Genomic DNA, 20,510 nt, shown 5'->3' on the forward strand with positions numbered 1-20,510 from the left:
TTGTTCAATATTGTAAACTTCCCCTTCACTTGTTTCACTTCCTTCCTCTCGTGCTAGTCATTCATCACGGCGTCTGCGCCTGTCATCATCACTTTCTTGTTCCTGGCTTACACTTCTACAGTCTCGAGCAAAGTGCCCGTATTTACCACAGTTATAACATTGTATATCTCTTTTGTCTCTTCTTTGTCCTACTTTCTGCTTTCCCTTACGTGGCTTAAAACCTGCTGTGTGTTTTTGTTGTCCTGAGAAAGCTATGAAGCCTGTCTCTGGGTCAATCATGAAAACTCCTTCTGTTTTTTCTTTCTGTTTATGCACTTTAACTGCATGCTCAGCATATTGCAGGGCGTCAGGCAGAGTGCCTGTGTTTTGTGTCACCCAGTGTTTGTCTACGTGTGTTTTTATTTTGGGCATTAGGCCATTCAGGAAGGCATTTTTTAATTGTTGTTGAAAAGCAGACTGTGGATTTGGATCGTGATTCAGTCCTGAATTTTGCCCGAAAACAGGACGTAAGCGATCCAGATAGTCTGATGCTGTCTCTCCTTCCTTTTGTTTGCACTCTCCTATTTTTCCATAATCTGGCCTTGGGGCTAAATTGATTTCTATTCTGCCGTACAAGTCATTCATTTGTTGATCTAACTGAAGAGTGTCTGGTCCTAGTACATCACCGTTTTGGTCGTTTCCTGTGTAGGCTCCTCTGACTCTAGGAAAACGTAAACCTAATAAATCTTGAAGAACTTGTTGCATCTCATGACCATTCAAACCCCACCCTCTACGAATCAACTCTACTGCATGTCGCCACTGTTGAAAGCCTTCATTAAGGGGTGGGACATCTTTTAGCACATTCTCTCTGTCCTTATGGGACCAGGGTCTGAATGCGTATATCAGAGGTTCTCCATCTATTGGTATGATTCCTTGGGCGTCTACAGGCCCACTGGGTTGCCCATACCTAGGATTTGATAAGGCAACCATTGGAAACTGACCTACAGTTCCTTCTTTTTTGTAGTGATTATGTTTAGTCATAAGATTAAGCTGATGTTTTGCCTCAGCATAGGGATCTGGAGCAAAAGGGTTGTGAGGAGAGATTACAGGAAGCGGTGACGCAGGAGTTGGTGCAGCTGCTGCTGCTGCTGCTGTGTGTGTGGGCTGAGAGGAAGGTGCATAAGGAGGGGGGTTTTTTTCCTCTCCTGCAGCTCTCTGTTTATCTTTATTTTCTTGTTTTTGGGCACGTTTAGCACTGCGTTTATCATTTTCTGCTTCCCATGCTTTGAAAAGTCGCCATTCTGCTACACGTTTTGCTTTTTTCTTTTGACTTTTTTCCTCAAATAGTTCTTTTTGCAAAGCAGCTTTTAAAGCAGTTATTGACTCTTGATTGCATTTGCCTTGCCAGGCTGGACAATAAATTTTATGTGGATTTCTCCACCTATTTGCACTGACTTTTCCTGCATTTTGACAGTTTCTTTCAAGCTTTTCTTCATCTGCTGTTAATTTTACTTTAGTTTTAGAATTACCCATTTTGAACTAATTACGTCAGAACTGTGACACCTTCTTTGGCATGCAAAAGTGAGAATGGGTTTTCAATAACAGCCTTCTACTCACTTGCTATTCGAGTGAGCGGTTATTGATTTTACGTGATGACGCACAACCCTTTTTCCACTTTAACCAATACGTGAGTGTACACAGGAAAACAGTTTGAGAAGTGGTTCGACCGCTTATTGGGTCGTAAAAACAACTCACTCCTCTATTTCAACACAAACAAAGCGCGTTTTTATAATTTTTATTGAGATTTTCCATAGGCCTATTTCATGTAACCTTCAACCTGTTCCGTTGCAGCCACTCCTGGAGTGACCGGAACTCGTTCCGTTACAGCTGCTACCCAGAGCAACCGGAACTTTTAATAGCGATTTCTAGAATATCGCTCTTGCCTGTTGTCTCCTTAAGTCCCTCTCTGGACTATGAGATCTGTCGGCGCTCACCAGGCTTACACTATTTTAAAGGAAAATCTCAATATCAACGTATTTTAACGCTTGATGGAATGCAGTGTTTCATATTCACCTTACTGTGGCGCTGCGTTTTTGGATCCGGTGCCCATCGGTTCCTGCAGCCGTGAAGGCCGGACGCTGACCGGAGATCGAATTCACGTCTCCGGGTTTTTCTTTTGCTGTGCACAGACTCTTTTCCAGCGCAGGCGTCACGACGTCAGGATCCGATGAAGACCGCTGTGGAAAACTAGACGTTAAAAATAACAGTCAGTTCTCCGGCTACGAAGGACCAATTAAATGTCAGTGGTAGACATTGTTTAAAACACAAGTAAGAGAAATGAGACAACTGCAGACCAACTCAGAGAGTAATTAGAAAACGTGCGCACGGGTGAATGTCTCTCTGAGAAGACACCACACCGAGCACAGGCTCGCTGCTTTATTTATAAGGCAAAAATGGGTTACATAGTACTTCCTCTTTTAACAGATGTTGACGAGAGGTTAAGCATTAAATCAACTTATCTGATCTTTCACACACTGGGATTAAAAATACAGAAGTATATCATGCTTTATCTGACATCACAGACATTATAGGAAAGAATGCATCATTATATCATGCTGTCAAAACATCTCAAACATTTCAGACACTTAAGTAAGGAATGCATTATGTTCTCTTTAACAATAAACTTGGTTAGCTGATTCTTCAACAATAGGCTTGGTTATGTGAAAATATATGAACACACTAAATATAAGGCACACTTGGTTATATTGTATTATAGAGATTTGGTTATAGTGTATAATGTAGAAAATCTCTTAACACCATGGAACAGTGCAAGAGGATGAAGAAGTCACTTCATAAGGAAAAGATTGACTTCATGCGAACTAAAGGACTATGCTTCAGCTGTCTTAAGCAGGGACATATGAGTGGTTCGTGCCAAGAAAAGGCAAGTTGTCAGGTTTGTGCACAACCGCACCCCACAGTGTTACACATGAAGACTAAGCCCAGTGCTACAAGCAACAGGGTAGCTTCTGAAGTGGAATCATTAGAAAGAGAAGACCAAACAGAGTCAATCGTGAATGGATTTGTTGAAATGGAAGCACCTGCTCATGCTGCAGGGAAAACAGAGCACATTTTGGCAATAGTTCCAGTACAAGTGAAACCTAAAAGAGAACAAAAGGTGACACACACTTATGCTTTTCTGGACCCTGGCAGTACTGCCTGCTTTTGTACTGAAGAGTTATTGCATGAGCTTAACTTGTCTGGCAGGAAGACAAACATTTTGCTGAAAACAATGGGAGAGGAAAAGGTCGTCGGTAGCCACATTGTGTCTGGGTTGGAAATAAGCAGCTTAGACAGCAATGACTTCTTTGAGTTGCCAGAAATGTACAGTCACAGTGACATTCCTGCTTCTGCCGACAATGCTCCTTCTCAAGACTACGTGAACAGGTGGACCTACCTTCAGCAGGTGTCTATACCTAGGATTGAAGCAAAGATTGGACTGCTAATCGGGGCTAATGCACCTAAAGCTGTTGAACCTTGGCAAGTTATAGCCAGCGAGAATGGTGGTCCATATGCTGTGAAGACAAGGCTCGGTTGGACCATCAGCGAACCCCTCCAAGGAAGCAGTTCACAAAGGGCGACATGCGGACTGATTCAGATTGCAGCAAACCGAATATCAGTTAGCAAACTGGATGAACTCTGGGACCAGCAGTTTAAAAGTGACTTCCCTGAGCGTGAAAGAAACGAGAAACAAGAAATGTCAAGAGAGGATTTGCAGTTTCTGGAGATAGCAACAGAGTCAACTACTATTGTGGACGGACATTACAGCATCGCTCTGCCATTGCGGAGTTTACCATCCCAAGAAACACAAGCTTCAAGTGGTCTTTGACTGTGGAGCATCGTACAAAGGCACCACCTTAAATGATCAGCTGTTACAAGGACCGAATCTTACCAGTACCCTTCTGGGGGTAATTATCCGGTTCAGACAAGAAGAAGTGGTCAGCATGGCAGATGTGGAAGCAATGTTCCACCAAGTAAAGGTGCATGATGAGGATTCTGACCTTCTTTGGTTCCTGTGGTGGACATCTGGTGACATTACTCAGAATATGGTGGAGTACAAGATGGTGGTTCACATTTTTGGTGCAACTTCGTCACCAAGCTGCGCCAGCTTTGCTCTGCGTAAATGTGCTGAAGACAACAGAGATCCAGCCAACAGCCAAGCGGTTGACACAGTCCTGCACAACTTCTATGTGGATGACTGTTTGAAGGCTGTGAGCTCAGAAGAGGAAGCCATACAGTTATACCACACTCTTAGAGCTGTATGTCAGAGGGGTGGATTCAGGCTCACAAAATGGATAAGCAATAGCAGAGCAGTTCTGTCTGCTATTCCAGAAGAAGAAAGGGCATCGCAGGTTAAAGATCTCGATCTGGATCAGGACACACTTCCCATTGAGAGAGCGCTGGGAGTCTAATGGTGTATTCAATCTGACAGCTTCAGGTTCAAAATTGTAATGCCAGACAAGGCACCCACTCGGAGGAACCTCCTGTCCAGTGTGAGTTCTGTCTACGACCCACTGGGTATCTTGTCACCAGTCACGCTTCAAGCAAAGAAGATTCTGCAAGAGCTTTGCAGGAGAAAGATTGGCTGGGATGTCATCATACCTGCAGACCTAGCTCACAAGTGGCTCAAGTGGAAGACCCAGCTCCGCCAGCTAGGGAACATAAGCGTTCCAAGATGTTTTAAACCTGTGGGCTTTGAAGAGTCAGTATACAATCAGCTGCAACACTTTGCTGATGCCAGTGAAGAGGGCTATGGTACAGTAAGCTACTTGCTACAGAGGAACAGCCGTAACGAAGTCCACTGCGCATTCATGTTGGGAAAGGCAAGAGTGGCCCCACTTAAGCCCATTACAGTTCCCCGCATGGAACTTACCGCAGCAACCATGGCAGCACGCATAGACAGGGTTCTGACATCTGAATTGCAGCTTCCGCTCCAACCATCTGTATTTTGGTCAGATAGTACCACGGTACTCAAGTATATCAGCAATCAAACAAGTAGATTCCGTACCTTTGTTGCTAACCGTGTGGATGCCATCTTGAAATGCTCTAGTCCAGAGCAATGGAGGTATATCAACACCTCACTGAATCCTGCCGACTTTGCATCAAGGGGGCTCCGAGCAGAGAGCTTCATGCAATCCCACACATGGTTACAGGGGCCGGACTTTCTCACCAAACCCATGGAAGAGTGGCCAGAAAAGGTGCACCCAGTTGAAGGCTTGACTACAGATGACCCAGAGGTAAAGGGTAACCTGGTGTGTGCTAGTACAATCAAGGAATGTGAAGATGTAGTGCTGGAGTTCCTGCACTACTTCTCATCCTGGTTTAAACTTAAAAGGGCAGTGGCATGGATGCTTAAAGTCAAGAGCATTCTGCTGCAATTGTGTCGCAAAAGGAAGGAGTTGTGTGCTGTTAAAACACAACCTGAAGTCGAGAGGGATATGGAAGGTTTCAAGGACAGCCTGTTTCAAGGGGACACCAACAAGCTAACGGTAGAGAACCTTGCGAAGGCTGAAGAAGCAATCATTCGCTACTGTCAGAGGAAGACATTTCCTAAGGAGATCAGCGCACTTTCTAAAGGTCAGGGGGTGAAGAGGACTAGTAGTCTTTTCAAACTGAGTCCAGTACTTGAACAAGGCATCCTTAGGGTAGGGCGACTCAGCAGAGCAGCACTACCCGAGGAGGCTAAGCGGCCAGCAATCCTGAGCAAGGATCTTCACGTCACGAAGCTTATCCTCAGAGAAATACATGAGAACTAGGCTCATAGTGGGCGCAATCATGTTATCTCCAAGTTGAGAACAAAGTTTTGGGTACCCGGTGCCAACTCTGCAGTACGAAAAATACTCGCTAGGTGTATTGCCTGTCGGCGTGAGCATGGAGTTGCAGGACAGCAGCAAATGGCCGACTTACCCCGAGACAGAGTTCTGCCAGATGACCCTCCATTTATTAACTGCGGAGTGGACTACTTTGGTCCGTTTGAGATCAAACATGGTCGAAGTACGGTGAAGAGGTATGGAGTCATTTTCACCTGCCTAACTACTCATGCAATACACTTGGAGATGGCAGCCTCACTGGACACAGATTCCTTCATCTATGCTCTCCGTCGCTTCATAGCCAGACGAGGCCAGATAAAGACCCTTCGTTCTGACAATGGAACTAACGTCATTGGTGCAGAGCGTGAACTTAAAAGAGCCATTGCTGAATGGAATGTGTCCAAAATTGAATACCACCTAAAACAACAAGGCATTAAGTGGACGTTCAACCCTCCCTCAGGACCCCATCATGGAGGGGTCTGGGAGAGATTGATCAAGTCAGTGAAGAAAATCCTAAACGTTACCTTGAGGCTGCAGACACTGGATGAAGAGGGCCTGCATACACTTCTGTGTGAGGCGGAGGCCGTTATTAACAGTTGGCCAATAACCAAAGCGTCCAGTGATCCAAATGATCTGGAAGTACTCACTCCCAATCACCTGTTGCTGCTCAGGAACAAACCATCTCTTCCTCCCGGACTGTTCGACAGGCTAGATCTCTACGCAAGAAGAAGATGGAAGCAAGTGCAATACATGTCGGAAATATTCTGGAAACGATGGGCAAGGGAATATTTGCCGCAACTTCAAGAGAGGCAAAGGTGGACCCGTCCATCTCGCAACTCTTGGATTACAGGGAAAGTAATCCATACTATCTCAGACAAGGCTGGAATGGTGCAGCAGGTTAGGATCAAAACCAAGACGAGTGTACTGGACAGGCCCATTACGAAGATTTGCCTTCTGCAGGAATCGGACTGAAGTAATCAACTGCAGAGACTGAAGTTTGTGTACTTTGGCTCCACAAGTGTAATTTGGTAATTGTGTAATAGAGTCACAATTAGGGGCCGGTATGTGGGAGCCAAGTTAAGATAGTTCATATGTTTTAGTATTTATATTTCGCTGTTGTTAAGCTTGTTTGTGTAATTAATAATTTTAGGAAATAGATGCATGTTTATGGTGGAACTAGGTTGTGTAGTACCATGAATACATGTGCCTTAAAGACTCGTGTTTATAGTAAAATCCGGGCATCACGGATGTATGCAAATTAGTGCATGCGGTGCGGGAGGGGGGAGAGAGAGAAGAAGAGTTAACACGGCATAAGATATTCGGGGCAGCAGGGTAGAACAGAGCCACACGGTTTTCCTACCGTAGTAGGTTATTTTGTTGAGGATAAGTTAAACCTGACCACTCCTGTAAGATGCAAAAACCGTGGAATAAAGTTTTTGTTACATCTTTTCACATCGGAGTCCCGTGGAGTTCTTTTTCCTCTTCAAACTGACGTACGTGAGTGAATCGCGGAAAAACTGGTCTCACGGCTTACACAATGACAGTAGATGTTTGTGTGAAAGTGCTGGAAGCAAATGAGTGTGTGATGTTCTTTCAGTGTTGCACTTTGTAGACGGTCCCTGAGCACTGGTCTCACAGCCAGCTGCACATAGAGACCAGTGTTGTTAGTCCAGGTCAGAAGATGACTTGTTGGAATGAAAATGAGCTTGTAGTTTGTCTGCTTTAATAATGTGACTGGAAAAAGGTGTTGGACTTCAAATATGTCCATTTCTTTCACACTTCACCTTTAAAAGTGAAGCCATTGTGGTTCCTGGAAGGAAAAACATGACTTTTTCAAGTCTTTGTCCTGTTTTTATGAGAAATGTATGACTTTAATGTGAAACATTCAGAGTTTTTTCTCTTGTTGTGTTTGTTTGAAGCTGCTTCCTGTTGGCTTCAGCTGTTTGGAGTTTCCATTTTCTAAACTTCTACATTCTGAACCTTCTTCAGCTCTGAACAGATGATGAAACGCTGAATGATTTCAAGCTCACACTTTGTCTAATAAACTTACATCTTTCATTCTTTATACAGATTGAGGAGCTGTGGTTTGTCAGAGATCAGCTGTGATTATCTGGAAGCAGCACTGAAGTCCAACCCCTCCCATCTGAGACAGCTGGACCTGAGCTACAACAACAACCTGCAGGATTCAGGAGTGAAGTATCTGTGTGGTTTCCTGGAGAGCCCAGGATGTGGACTTGAAACTCTGAGGTCAGTCAGCATGTTTTAGTTGTGCTGAGATGAATATGATGTGAAAGTTGTGCTGACACTAAACTGCAGACATCAGGCTGATATTATACTGATCCACACTGAGGATCTTCATGGTAAAGTCTGTTTTCTTCCTCTCTGGTTTAGTCCATTGACTGCAGCAGAACAATGTTCACAATTCAAACAGTGAGACTCAACATATGGCCCGCGGCCCACACGCGGTATCAGACACAACAATGAATAATCCACAGCTGACTGTCTTTAGCAGGTCAAAGGTCACAGCACACAGCAGACAGTGGGAAATATTATAATTCTGATCATTTATCAGCACATATCCATATGTATAAAAACAAAGCTGACACTCTGAGACTTGATCAGAGGTGTGATCATCACAGCAGAGGCCTTTGTGTCAAAGTCACTGAGGATCAAACAGAAACACATGAAGCAGATTTTCCTGTTCTGGCTTTTTATAGCAGATAACCTTCAAAATATTCTGCAGTCCATCAAAAACTGAAGCAAACCATGAATCAACATGTGAACATGAGCTGATGCTGCTGAAGGGAAGCAAAGTTACAGAGGTTTGATTACAGACACAGCTGAGAGTTTGTACTCTGTCATCCTTTTAAAAGGTTTAAATTTCTTCAGTATTGAACAGCAGAAATGAGGCTTTGTTTTCGGAGGCCGACAGCAGTGAACACAACAGCAGACTGGTGCGTAATAAGCAGTGAATAATGCAGGAAACAGATTTTTGAAGGTAAACTGTTCTTGAAGTACACTGAGAGAGAGAGAGCTGTGCAGGAAGTAAACGTCAAAGTCAGAGAGAATTCATGACGATGTTCATCAAACGTAAAGCGTAGTTTGGATCTTCTTCTGCTGCTGGTTCAGTCAGTTTTGGTTGGAGACAGATGAAACCTGCAGCTTCAGGATCTGTGAGCTGTCCACTTTCAGCCCCGACGGCGTGTCCGTGTACGTGCCGTCGAGTGAACGATCCACGCTCTGTGTTTCCATCTTTGTGTGTTTAGCTGCTCTCATTTACTGTTTTATCTGTTTGCTTGTTGTTGAAATACTTTTGGGAGCTTTAACCTGAGATTCTGGCAAAATACATTTATATTAAAAATCGATTAGGATTGAATGAATCAACATCGCTTTATTCAAATTAAAACCATTTAAATAGGAAAATCCATTTTTTTACACCCGCCTCTAATGCTGGGTAATGTCAGCTGGTCCATGTGCAGCTGGCTGTGAGGCTCAGGGAGCGTCTACAAAGTGCAACACTGAAAGAACATCATCCATAAATATTGAGTAATAACTGGACTCTCATACAGCGAGACTCAAATGCCTTTAAACATCAGCTTATCCTGCTGATCCAAGTCCAACAATGAGTTTGTAAAAACATGTTTGTCAATCATTTTGTTTGGTTTCTGAGGAAAATGATTCAATAACTTGCTGCTAATACACAACATTTCATCATATTTCCTCATAACCCTCTTTTGTCTGACCATTTGATCCCATTTGAATTTGCAATAAAGGATCCAGAGTTTGGTGACAATAATGACAGTAGATGTTTGTGTGAAAGTGCTAGAAGCAAATGAGTGTGTGATGTTCTTTCAGTGTTGCACTTTGTAGACGCTCCCTGAGCACTGGTCTCACAGCCAGCTGCACATAGAGACCAGTGTTGTTAGTCCAGGTCAGAAGATGACTTGTTGGAATGAAAATGAGCTTGTAGTTTGTCTGCTTTAATAATGTGACTGGAAAAAGGTGTTGGACTTCAAATATGTCCATTTCTTTCACACTTCACCTTTAAAAGTGAAGCCTTGTGGTTCCTGGAAGGAAAAACATGACTTTTTCAAGTCTTTGTCCTGTTTTTTTGAGAAATGTACGACTTTAATGTGAAACATTCAGAGTTTTTTCTCTTGTTGTGTTTGTTTGAAGCTGCTTCCTGTTGGCTTCAGCTGTTTGGAGTTTCCATTTTCTAAACTTCTACATTCTGAACCTTCTTCAGCTCTGAACAGATGATGAAACGCTGAATGATTTCAAGCTCACACTTTGTCTAATAAACTTACATCTTTCATTCTTTATACAGATTGAGGGGCTGTGGTTTGTCAGAGATCAGCTGTGATTATCTGGCAGCAGCGCTGAAGTCCAACCCCTCCCATCTGAGAGAGCTGGACCTGAGTAATGACTACTGGTCTTCAACTAACAAAAACAACCTGCAGAATTCAGGAGTGAAGCATCTGTGTGGTTTCCTGGAGAGTCCAGGATGTGGACTTGAAACTCTGAGGTCAGTCAGCATGTTTTAGTTGTGCTGAGATGACTATGATGTGAAAGTTGTGCTGACACTAAACTGCAGACATCAGACTGATATTATACTGATCCACACTGAGGATCTTCATGGTAAAGTCTGTTTTCTTCTTCTCTGGTTTAGTCCATTGACTGCAGCAGAACAATGTTCACATTTCAAACCTTCAAAGAAGAAGAAAAATCCTCCACTGGATAATTCACTGTGAAACTCTCAAACTCTTCATTCCACCTTAAAGTCTGTCTGACACTGAAATCCAAAGCAAAATGTGCGTTTGCTTTACAGACAGCAGTCCAACACAAACATACACACATCATCAAAATTCTGTATATTTTTGTATATTTTATTTTATTATTTTTACTATTTAATTTGTAAAAATGTGTATACACACACACACACACACACACACACACACACACACACACACACACACACACACGTAGGAAAACATTTAGTATACACATCCAGAAATGCATACACTATTATATATTGTACATATATTTATTAGTTTCAGGTTGGCCATTCTTGTATTTTGCTCGTTTGTGTTGTTGTGTTTTGTCACATCTCTGTTGCTTGTGAAGCTCGCACACAAGAATTTCACTCACATGTACTGTACCAATGTACCTGCACATGTGATGTGACAATAAAAGTGATTTGATTTGATTTGATTTGAAAACAAAGTCCAACATCCAAATCTCCTCCACTGCCAGCATGAATGATGGGAAAGAGAAGGAGGAACACTCTGACATTCAGGGTTAGAATGAGTTTCATGAAGCAGACTGTGAAGATCAAAGCTGCATTAGAAAGCTTACATGAATGAATGAGTGGACAGAAGTGGACAGAGATCATCTGAAGCACTTCAAAGGCTTTAAATCAGCACATTTCTCTTTATTCTTTATCAACTCTGTTAGTTTCTCTCAGTTTTCTGTGGAATGAAGCTAACAGCAGGCTAATAAGATGCTGACCAATAGGTTTCTATTAAAGGTTGTAATTTGTATATGAAAAAGTGCTTTGGCTCAGCAGGGATCAGCTTACAGGTAGAATACAGCTGCTGGATGGGATTAGCATGTCATAGCTATCTACCAAACTGCTAACTGGGGGATTTCACGCCATCTATGGATCATTTTTGCTAACTGTTTATTCAGCTTAGGCTCACAGCGCTGCAGCCTGTGCCCTAGCTGTCATAGGGCAAGAGGCGTGGTCCACCTGCACAGGTGAGCAGTCCATCACAGGGCCAACAGAGAGAGACAGAGAAGCACTCTCTCACATCCACACCTACAGCCAATTTAGAAGCACCAATGAACCTAAGCAGCATTTCATTGGACTGTGGGAGAACATCCAACCTCCACAGAAAGGCCAACAAGCTTCTACCTACAACCTTCTTGCTTTAAGGCACTAGTGCTAACCACTTTTCCCCATTTCAGCCCAAATCCTGCATCTTCCTGTTTCTGACTCCGGGCCAGCTCCACTAACACTTTCTCATCAGACACTGCCACCTAGTGGAGGAAGTCTTAGTTCCATTTGAAGCTTCAGATGACAGTTAGTTCCTTTACAAAGAGGTGGAGGTGGTGGGGCCACAGCACCATCATCACTGAGTGCTATAGGACACTTAACCTTTGTTTCCATATGCTGGGAACTTCCTGTTGTTCCAAGGAGGACTGGAAAATGTGTGAAAATCTCCCAGTCAGTTCCTCACAGCAAACTTCAATCATTTCCCTCCCACAGCATCAGGACCAGGGCTTTTTCTCTCTTTGGTCCCACTAAGAGATTTCCACACAAACACCTCATCAGTGGGACTCACAGAGCTACCAGCCCTTTGCTAAAATCACAAAGCTCTTCATTGAAATCAATGATATCAAAGCTGGAATCAAATGAGTCCAAGTCTTCTGCTGATTCAGCATCACATTCATCTTTGCTCCTTGTTCTGCATCCCCAACATGGACTTCATTCCTTTCCAAGCCAGCCTTGAGTGTCCTTTATTCAGTTCATCCTCTGCTTTACTTTTACACCTGATTTTAGCTGCTTTATCTCTCTTTCAACAAGTTTCTGTGCCTCAATCTTTTTCTTCTCTCCCTCATAACAAGACAGCTTCTTCTGCCTGAGAACATGTTGGAGTGATTTACTAATCCAGGGCTGCTTATTGGGGAAAATAGTTCCTGTTTTCAAAGTAATCCCCATTTTCCCCAGAAAGAAATCTCAGTAGAAATCGATGATCTAAGTGAGAACATGAGCCTTTAAAACATCCCAGTGGGTGCAGTCAAAGCAGTCCCTCAGTCCCAGTATAGAGTCTTTGCTCCAGACTGGAACAACTGTGTGCCCAGTTTGAGCTCTCTTCAGTCCTGTGACCTGACAGACCCAGAGGGGCCATCACATCACATTTAGAAGCTCCCCTGATGGAGCCACAACACATGTCCAATACTTAGTCTGTCTTGTTGGACCAACTGGAAGAAATGATTCAAGGACTTAGTCACAGAACAGAGATTCAAATCTCCAAAATCCAACTGGCTGCATCAGGACATATAGTCTGAAACTCTGCACAGTTTCCTGTTTGAAGCTGCTTCCTGTTGGCTTCAGCTGTTTGGAGTTTCCATTTTCTAAACTTCTACATTCTGAACCTTCTTCAGCTCTGAACAGATGATGAAACACTGAATGATTTCAAGCTCACACTTTGTCTAATAAACTTACATCTTTCATTCTTTATACAGATTGAGGGACTGTGGTTTGTCAGAGATCAGCTGTGATTATCTGGCAGCAGCACTGAAGTCCAACCCCTCCCACCTGAGAGAGCTGGAGCTGAGAGGAAACAACCTGAAGGATCCAGATGTGAAGCAGCTGTCTGATCTTCAGCAGAGTCCAGACTACAGACTGGAGACTCTGCTGTAAGTAGAGTGATGGAGTGAGTGGGTGGTGCTGTCAGCAGTATTGTACTAAACACAGTCAGTATGAAACAAAGATCCAGTGTTTCCTGTAAAGCTGCAGCTTCTCAGTGAAGCTGTGAGAGGAGAATGGTGACAGGCTTCAGGATTGGACACAAACACTTCCTGTTTCTGACCTTTATGGTCACCATAGTAACGGCTGACACGCTCTGATCAAACGCTGTCAACAGCCAATCAGCTCTCTGAACAAAGCAGCACGCAGACCAATGACTGCATTCATTTCCAAGTTTAAAGCAGTGAAGAACACAGTCTGTAGGTGAGGAAGAATTTAGTGAGAGCAGATGTTTGGATGGAATTCCTCCAGTTAACAGCTGGAACCGTCCATCTGGATTGTTGGGCTTGTTGTTGGGGTTCCTACAGAGCTCAGAGTGGACACACCAAGGTTCTTCAAATGAATGAAAGTCCAAACTCAAACTAGGAGTGAAAAACATTTTCAGCAACTTCAATAAAAATCCAAATATTAGAAAAAGTGAAGCAACAATGAGTCCTAGTTAGGGACAGTAGACAGTAGGGCTGCCACAAACGATTATTTTGATAATCGACTAGTCACCGATTATTTTTGTGATTAGTCGACTAATCAGATCATCATCCATTGGACGTAAAACTACAGCTTATTGCACCAGCAGCATCTGCTCTTATATAACTATCATTAGCTTACAGCTTTAAGTGTTTAAGGTATGTGCTAACTAAAAATAAAGAAAGACAAGATGATAGTTTATTAAATTTGAATGAAATTTGTAGATTGTTTCGGTGAAGTTTAATAAACTCCTTGCTATCTAAAATATAACAGGACACCGGAGTATATTCTCCAGCATCTCACACTTCTGATAATCAGCTGTCTGCTTGACGTTTATTCAGCTGTGTAAAAACTATAACTTTAATCTCAGCCAAACCGATTTACTCAGGAACAAATAAAATACAAAAAAAGCCAAACAATAACATTTTAAGTTATCTAAGTGACTTATATATATTTAACCTGAGTAGCGAAAGACAACGGTGGGTTTGAAAACGATTAGCTGGGAGTCTGGTGTTCTCACGGCTCTAGTGGGCCTTGCCCCCGGCTCGCTATCGAGCTAGCAGGAAACAGACGTCTCCGAAAACGTCGGAGCGCTTTTGAAAATATGTGGTGTCTTGATAAACTGAGCAGATATTTGAGGTTTCCACAGCTACATTCTCGCCTGAAAATATGTTAAACGTTTATTTTGTGACCCAGAAAGAATAATAAGAGTAATATTAAAACTAAGTAGCTGCCGCCATTGTTGGAAACTGAGCTGGGCTGCGCTATGAATTCTGGGACAGAGCTACTTCTTCTTCGGGGTTTAACGGCAGCTGGCATCCTTGTACATGCAGTGCTGCCATCTTCTGTTTCAGTCCGTTATTACACTCTTAAATCCTGCTACTTATTCCTGCGTCTTTTGTGATCTTACAAAGCTTCAAACGACGCGTCGACTATTAAATCAGTCGTCGACGATTTTGACAATCGATGTAATCGTGACTAGTCGACTAATCGTGGCAGCCCTAGTCCTAGTACAGTCCCAGCACTGAAGTCCCTGCTGCTCTTTATACCGGATGTGCTGCATCACTGACTGACAGCTGATGAAGAGTCTCTGGAAACACTCGTTTATCTCCTCTGCTCTTCCTTCTTCTCTCTGCAGGTGGAACTGATGATGGTAAACAGGACGGTGTGTGTGCTGAGAGAGGAGGAGCTGTGTCCTGATGATCCAGAGAGGTTGAAGCAGCAGCAGCTTGTGTGTAGAGACGCTCTGACTGGGCCATGTTACTGGGAGGTGGAGAGGAGAGCTTCATCCAGCAGTGACTGACAGAGGAATGAGAAGAAGTGCAGATGACTGTCAGTGCTGCAGAGTGAACTGCTCTGAGAACAGCTCCACTGTCAGACACAATGTAGAGTCCAGCATCATCCCTGTGTGTCCCTCTGGATCTGACAGAGGATCATCAGTGTATCTGGACTGCTCTGCTGCTGCTCTGTCCTTCTACAGTCTCTGCACAGTCTCTGTCTGACTCTGGCTTCAGACCCTCCTGGATCAAACTCACCTGGAAAGACTTTCAAACATCACTCAATAGATTTGAATACAGAATATATTTGATATATACTGTAGATGTACTGTAGAGTTGCAGTTTGTCACTTGTAAATACAGTCTGTGAGCAGCTGTGAGCTGAAAGATCTTTCTAGAAACACGAAATGTTTTCACTCTTCTGTTGCTTTTTCATATATTTCCACAACATTAATATTGATCCCACCTGTCTCACCTGTTTCATGCTTTTATACATAATAACAGGACACGTGTGATCTGAGCGCTGCTGTGGTTGCTGTGCTGCACGTCTTCATTTAGATAACAGAGACATCTAGTGGTTCAGAGGGAGAACTGCAGGAGGTGGAGCTGTGTTTTAGCATGGAAAACTTTTTATCTTTTAGGCGCAGATACAAATATGACAAGTATCAGTGTAAGATACAAAAGGTCACATCAGTCAGCAGAGGGAACAGTGATCACACAGCAATGTAAGAATAGAAACATAACAGTGAATCTGGACATGTATACAGATGGAAGCAAACAAACAGGATGTAACACTACATTAAAGCCACAAATGGGAAGAAAACAAAGCCAAAGGAAAATATATTTGATCTCAGGAATCCAAATCAGATGCTTTAGAGCAGGGGTCGGCAACCCTGGGCACGTGTGTCACAGCTGGCAAGCGAAGGGTTAACTGATGGCACGACCATAGCTGGACTGGCCATCGGGCATACTGGTGGTAATTTTTTATGATTATTTGTTTTTGTAACAGTATAAACAATGGAAGGTGGTGGATATGCCGGATGCTGGTCGATGTGTAAAAATAAGTCAGTTGTTTGGTGGTGGCTATGGCGCTCGGAGCTTCCACAGAGGCAGCAGGTGGATGAGGGAAAGGGGAGGCAGGAGGAGCAGAGACCCGAGGCGGCCGCCGGTCCGAGTGTCAGGTGAACTTAACTTCAGGTAAGAAGTTATGACCTGCAGTCTGTCTGGGTCAGCTATAAACCAAGTTTAGGTGGAGTTTGTTTTCCTTGTGCTGACTTTTTACAGTCAGTTACAATAACTCGTACTGCTACTAGCTAGCATGATGGAGTTTCTATACAGCTGGGTGGTGCTATGATGTTACTGATAGTGAACTTTACAGTGGCTTACAAAAGTATTCGGCCCCTTGAACTTCCCACATTTTGTCACATTACAGCCACAAACATGATTCAATGTTATTGGAATTCCACATGAAAGACCAACACAAAGTGGTGAACACGTGAGAAGTGGAACAAAAATCATACATGATTCCAAACATTTTTTACAAATAAATGACTGCAAAGTGGGGTGTGCGTAATTATTCTGTCATGGAAAAACACACTGCCATCAACTTCTGTTTTGTTTTTGTCAAAATCACTGTAATATAATCACTGTACCTTTATATGCATGTGACTTGTATTAATGCTGCTGCCCTCTTGTGGCTAAAGTGTAATTATGTTATTGTTATTAGGGAAAACATTTGAGAGTAACATGAAAAATGAGTCAGCACTTTGGCTTTAGCTTAAGAAATCCTCATTTTTATGTCATCAGTTATAGTTGCATGTATTCATTATCACAATTTAACCTTTAATATTGATGTCTTAAATTTATTTTGAGTAAACTTGCAATAATTTTATGGTTGTATTAAATGAATGAATGAATGAATGAATTAACTATTTCAGTAATTAATTTAAAAAATGTACATAATCAATTAAAGAAAGATATTAATAATAAATTATCCATTAATTTCATTTAAAATGTTTCATTATTTGTTTATATACACTTCAAATGAGTTAATTACATATTTTATGTAATTGTATGTAAAGTGTTTGTCCTTTTTTGTTCCTCAGGTACAGTACGTGATATAAAGGGCAGGCGGTCAACACTGGGGAACGACAAGAAGCAGACGTACTTCCAAGAGGGAGCTGCAGTGAGGACACAGCAGGTCACTGAGGTCAGAGGTCAGAATCTGAAACAGCTCAGGTTTATATTTTAGGGGTTATAAAAAAATCAAAATGTATTTATAAAGAAACCTTTAAATAATAGTCATAATTATGATTATTATAAGAAATATCAAACATTTAAGTGGATTTTCTGTTACACATATTCTGTTAGCCCTGCGATAAACTGGCAGCCTGTCTTTGTCCTGTATCAGCTGGGATAGGCTTCATCCTCCCGCAACCTTTGTAGCTTTAGATTTGTAGCTTAAGGATGCAGGAGGAAGAACAAACAAAGAGGATGCAGGAGGAAGCAGAGATGAAGAGGAGGATGTAGGAGGAAGCAGAGACGAAGAGGAGGATGCAGGAGGAAGCAGAGATGGAGAGGAGGATGCAGGAGGAAGCAGAGATGAAGAGGAGGATGTAGGAGGAAGCAGAGATGAAGAGGAGGATGTAGGAGGAAGCAGAGACGAAGAGGAGGATGCAGGAGGAAGAACAGACGAAGAGGAGGATGCAGGAGGAAGCAGAGATGAAGAGGATGCAGGAGGAAGCAGAGATGAAGAGTGATAGGTTTGTAGCTTGAACCCATCCGCTGGAACGTTGAAGACAATATAATTACACTGCAAAGCAAGACACAAAGTAGGCAAAGTTCTTCATGGTTCTCGTGCACGGGAGAGTACCGGACAAACACCGTTCCTTCGCTTGACCCCAGTTGCTCTCTCGGTTCTCCGGTTACACTGCCCTTTTATTGAGGCTACATGAATATGCATAGGTTCAAAAGCTGGGTTAACATATGACGTCTACATACAAACAAAGAGTACCTTGCCTGTGTATGTGTGTGCGTGTGTGGTGGGTGTGTGTGTGTGTGTGATGGATGTGTGTGTGTGTGTGTGTCTGTGTGTGTGCTGATCAAAGGGTCATATACATGAAAGCACCAAGGCAAACATCCTGACCACCCTAGATAACACTGTGAGGAAGTCCTGCAGTTCATCTAAACAAAAAGCACTTAGACTAAAACAGACGTAGCTACGTTAATCCTACCATAAAACAATAAGACAAGGTACGAGCTCTCTCGTGCCCCCAGTGTGCTCTCTAATACACACAAAGTTTGCAAACTATTAAGGATCAAAACCTCTACCAATCTACAACTAATTACAAAACTCTAAGCATATATAAGTAGATATTTCTAAGCATAAATGACAATCAACAATACAAACTCTAACAATAGGCTTCATCCTCCCGCAACCCTGAATTGGATACATGAATTGTATTGAATTGTATTCCAATTATGTAATCTGATCATTTGCAAACTCAAGGTATCTAATCAAAATGTAAGTAATAATTATAAAATGGGAAAGCAGAAATAAGTGTGACATGAATGTCAATGTGTGAGCTGACATAGAGGACAGCTACATGCAGTCTGAAAAACCTTTGTTGTCAAGTTTGCAGGTCTATCAGCACGAGACATTCTTACATAGAAGAGACGTTAAAGTCTCTAACTCAGTGAAGCATTATTGGTCCCGTCTGTTTGGATAAATATAGTAAGTTGATATTTGTCCATTTATTGACACATTTTCTTAAGTGCTTATCCAGCTCAGGATCACAGTGGAGCTGCAGCTGGATATGTTCACTAAATAAACCTTAAAAAAGTTAACAATAAACCTGCATCTCTGTTCGTTGTTGTCCACAGGATGAGAAAATCAAGCTGGAAGACTGTGGAACATGTTAATAAATGTTAGTGTGTTTATCCCTGTGTCTTTCACAGGAGGCGCTGGAAGGTTTCCCTAATAGTTCCTGGTGAATCAAAGCAGAACCATAAAGGTTGCTGGACTGCATGATGGCCTTACCCCTGAGCCGTCATCCTGTTAAAGGAGGAACCAGTTAGAAGCTGTTTTCAAAGTAGCTGAGCAGATTTCATCTCAAGTAAGCAATTAACTGTTTGTTCGTCTGTTCTGCCACTTAACTCATTCACTGCCATTGACGGCTATAGACGTCAATTGAAAGCATACGTTTGAAAATGGCTGGCAGTGAATGAGTTAAAGAGCATTTAAGGACGTCTTTCGAGTGTCCAGTTGAATTACAGTGGGGCAAAAAAGTATTTAGTCAGCCACCGATTGTGCAAGTTCCCCCACCTAAAATGATGACAGAGGTCAGTAATTTGCACCAGAGGTACACTTCAACTGTGAGAGACAGAATGTGAAAAAAAAATCCATGAATTCTCATGGTAGGATTTGTAAAGAATTTATTCGTAAATCAGGGTGGAAATTAAGTATTTGGTCAATAACAAAAATACAACTCAATACTTTGTAACATAACCTTTGTTGGCAATAACAGAGGTCAAACGTTTACTATAGGTCTTTACCAGGTTTGCACACACAGTAGCTGGTATTTTGGCCCATTCCTCCATGCAGATCTTCTCGAGAGCAGTGATGTTTTGGGACTGTCGCCGAGCAACACGGACTTTCAACTCCCGCCACAGATTTTCTATGGGGTTGAGGTCTGGAGACTGGCTAGGCCACTCCAGGACTTTCAAATGCTTCTTACGGAGCCACTCCTTTGTTGCCCGGGCGGTGTGTTTTGGATCATTGTCATGTTGGAAGACCCAGCCTCGTTTCATCTTCAAAGTTCTCACTGATGGAAGGAGGTTTTGGCTCAAAATCTCACGATACATGGCCCCATTCATTCTGTCCTTAACACGGATCAGTCGTCCTGTCCCCTTGGCAGAAAAACAGCCCCATAGCATGATGTTTCCACCCCCATGCTTCACAGTAGGTATGGTGTTCTTGGGATGCAACTCAGTATTCTTCGTCCTCCAAACACAACGAGTTGAGTTTATACCAAAAAGTTCTACTTTGGTTTCATCTGACCACATGACATTCTCCCAATCCTCTGCTGTATCATCCATGTGCTCTCTGGCAAACTTCAGATGGGCCTGGACATGCACTGGCTTCAGCAGCGGAACACGTCTGGCACTGCGGGATTTGATTCCCTGCCGTTGTAGTGTGTTACTGATGGTGACCTTTGTTACTTTGGTCCCAGCTCTCTGCAGGTCATTCACCAGGTCCCCCCGTGTGGTTCTGGGATCTTTGCTTACCGTTCTCATGATCATTTTGACCCCACGGGATGATATCTTGCGTGGAGCCCCAGATCGTGGGAGATTATCTGTGGTCTTGTGTGTCTTCCATTTTCTGATGATTGCT

General features: G+C 42.8%; 1 protein-coding gene and 1 long non-coding RNA gene across 3 annotated transcripts in view; both read left to right on the forward strand.

The window, feature by feature from the left end:
• Positions 1 to 15,588, forward strand: part of LOC146712486 (uncharacterized) — a 32,459-nt gene extending 16,871 nt beyond the window's left edge. For both annotated transcript variants that reach the window (XR_014917094.1, XR_014917095.1), the window contains exons 2-4: positions 10,174 to 10,371; positions 13,095 to 13,268; positions 14,981 to 15,588. This is a non-coding gene — a long non-coding RNA (uncharacterized LOC146712486). The remainder of the gene's footprint in view (positions 1 to 10,173; positions 10,372 to 13,094; positions 13,269 to 14,980) is intronic.
• LOC146712483 (protein NLRC3-like) overlaps positions 1 to 20,510 on the forward strand; it is a 145,010-nt gene that overhangs the window by 51,271 nt on the left and 73,229 nt on the right. The window lies entirely within an intron of this gene.

Source organism: Copadichromis virginalis, linkage group LG3 (genome assembly GCF_057382275.1).
Source record: "Copadichromis virginalis isolate Kocher_CV1m ecotype Utaka linkage group LG3, C_Virginalis_male_GT1.1, whole genome shotgun sequence".
Lineage (NCBI taxonomy): Eukaryota > Metazoa > Chordata > Actinopteri > Cichliformes > Cichlidae > Copadichromis > Copadichromis virginalis.